Source organism: Cebus imitator, unplaced genomic scaffold (genome assembly GCF_001604975.1).
Source record: "Cebus imitator isolate Cc_AM_T3 unplaced genomic scaffold, Cebus_imitator-1.0 Scaffold291, whole genome shotgun sequence".
Taxonomy (NCBI): domain Eukaryota; kingdom Metazoa; phylum Chordata; class Mammalia; order Primates; family Cebidae; genus Cebus; species Cebus imitator.
The window spans coordinates 1,426,272-1,429,235 of record NW_016107606.1 but is presented as its reverse complement, the minus strand read 5'-3'; the positions used below and the strand labels follow the sequence as shown (position 1 = coordinate 1,429,235).

General features: G+C 36.5%; 1 non-coding gene across 1 annotated transcript; it reads right to left on the bottom strand.

Annotated features, from left to right (window-relative positions):
• Positions 1–425: 425 nt before the first annotated feature.
• On the bottom strand, positions 426–566 carry LOC119467455. Its single transcript, XR_005195996.1, has one exon. It is a non-coding gene; the product is annotated as a U4 spliceosomal RNA (small nuclear RNA).
• Positions 567–2,964: the final 2,398 nt, after the last annotated feature.

The following is a 2,964-nucleotide window of genomic DNA, read 5'->3' as shown; positions in this document are numbered from 1 at the left end:
AAGCAATTCAACTGAGAAAGAAAAGTATTTCTAGTAATTGATGCTGGGACATTCACATACATACAACTTGCACTTTGACCCATATCTTGCACTGTATACAAAAATTAAAATAGATTATAGACTTAAGTATTATCACCTATAAAGTTTCTTTTTTAAAATTTATTTATTAATTATATATTTTTGAGACAGAGTTTCTCTCTGTCGCCCAGGCTGGAGTGCAGTGGCATGATCTCGGCTCACTGCAACCTCTGCTTTCCAGTTTCAAGCTATTCTCCTGCCTCAGCCTCCCGAGTAGCTGGGATTACAGGCACCCACTGCCATGGCTGACTAACTTTTTGTATTTTTAGTAGAGACGGGTTTTCACCATGTTGGCGAGGCTGGTATGTATGTATGTTTGTATGTATGTATGTATTTTTATAATTCAGTCTCCATAGAGACTGCCAAAAATTGCCAATGCCAACTATATTTCAAGTTGTCCTGGCAGAGTATTGGGAAAAGTTTTCAATTAGCAATAAACCCACCTCTGTTAAACCTCATTGTCTACAATACTGCCACTGCGCAAAGCTCAGGCTGGTCTTGAACTCCTGGCCTCATGATCCACCCGCCTCAGCCTCCTAAAGTGCTAGGATTACAAGTGTGAGCCACCGCTCCCTGCCAAAGTTTTATTTATTTATTTATTTATTTATTTATTTATTTTTAATTATTTTACTTTAAGTTCCAGGATACATGTGCAGAACGTGCAGGTTTGTTACATAGGTATACATGTGCCATGGTGATTTGCCGCACCTATTGACTCCTCCTCTAGGTTCTCTCCCCTCACTCCCTACCCCCCAACAGGCCCCAGTGTGTGTTGTTCCCCTTCCTGTGTCCATGTGTTCTCATTGTTCAACTCCCATTTATGAGTGAGCACATGCAGTGTTTGGTTTTCTGTTTCTGTGTTAGTTTGCTGAGGACAATAGTTTCCAGTGTCATCCATGTTCCTGCAAAGGATAAGATCTCATTCATTTCTGTGGCTAAATAGTATTCCATGGTGTATTTTTAACCACATTTTCTTCATCCAGTCTATCATTAATGGGCTTTGGGTTGGTTCCATGTCTTTGCTACTGAAAATAGTGCTACAGTAAACATCCACGTGCATGTGTCTTTGTAGTAGAATGATTTATATTCCTTTGGGTATACCCAGTAATGGGATTGCTGGGTCAAATGGTATTTCTGGTTCTAGATCCTTGAGGAATCACCACACTGTCTTCCACAATTGTTGACTAATTTATATTCCCACCAACAGTGTAAAAGCTTTCCTATTTCTCCACAGCCTCATCAGCATCTATTGTTTCTTGACTTTTTAATAATTGTGATTCTGACCTGCCTGAGATGATATCTCATAGTGGTTTTGACATATAAAATTTCTAGAAGTAAACTTAATCATAAGTTCAGCAAAGAGTTCTTAGATATAAGACTAATAACACTGTCCTTGAAAGAAAAGACCAAACATAATTAATTGAAATTAAGAAATCCTACCTTTTGAAAGACCTTGTTAAGAAAATAAAAAGACTTGGGGGGCCGAGGTGGGTGGATCAGGAGGTCAGGAGTTTGAGACCATCCTGGCCAACATAGTGAAACCCCTTCTCTACTAAAAATACAAAAATTATCCAGGCGTGGTGATACGCACCTGTCATCCCACCTTCTCAGGAGGCTGAGGCAGGAGAACTGCTTGAACCCGGGAGGCAGAGGTTGCGGTGAGCCAAGACCATGCCATTGCACTCCAGCCTGGGCAATAGAACAAGACTCCATCTCAAAAAAAAAAAAAAAAAAAAAAAAAAAAAAAAAAAAAAAAAAAAAAAAAAAAAAAAAAAAAAAAAAAGACAAGCCATACACTATGAGAACATGTTAATAAAACATATGTTTAATAAATAAGTGACATTCAAAATATATAACACACTTTCAAAATTCAATAGTGAAGAAAAAAGCAATAAAAAAATTGGCAAAATATTTGCTAAGACATTTCACCAAGTAAGATATATGATTAGAAAATAAACATGAAAAGATACTCAATATTCTTATTACAAGAATTCAAATTAAACTACTATAAAATACTACTATGCCTTTATTAGAATAATCAAAATAATAAAAAGACTGTTGGCAAAAATGCTGACAAAACAGAACTCTCCTCTGTTGCTGGTGGAAATGCCAATGGTATAGTCACTTTGGAAAAAAAAAGTTTATTGTGGCTTTGTTTCTAATCCTCCCTGCAAACAGGAAACAGATAAAGAGGCCTTTCTACCATATTCAGACATTTACCCACTCCCAATCTTTATTTTACTAGGAATCTTCCAAATAAGGGGCAATAAGCAATAAGGATTTTGAATATAAAATAATCGAGGTCTTTACATTCTGAGGATTAGTGATCATGTACATGTTGGCACATATGTATTTTATTTTTACCTTTATGCACTTTCTCATTATTTTGCAAATCAAAGTCTCTGTTAACCCTGAGAACCCTGTTCCTTCATTTCATCCACATGTGATAAACTCTGGCAAAACTTTAAAACACGTTTACAAAGGACATGATTGCAACTCTTGCATGCTCTTTCAGCAGAGCTAAATTCAGGATACAATTATTTTCTTCAGAAATTCGGTTGACTCAACATATTTTCTAAAGAGGAAATTCCAAGGCATTGAAAAACACATCTGTGTTATACAGAAAACATTTTCTAAGCAGGAACAGTCTTTCTGACTATGCAAAATGTCATCAGATTTTCAATCACATGTTATCTCTATCCAAAGATTCCTTTTCCTTGAGTCAGTATGGTTTAGAAACATGGGGAAGCAAGTGGTGGTAATGTCAGAAGCTTAGCTAAACTACTATGAAAAACAGATACTGTATTAAGGGATTTTCTTAGGACAAAACAGCAGCTTTTTAAGTCAGCTCTGCATCTCCGGTTTGCAGGGTTAGGCTTGATAATG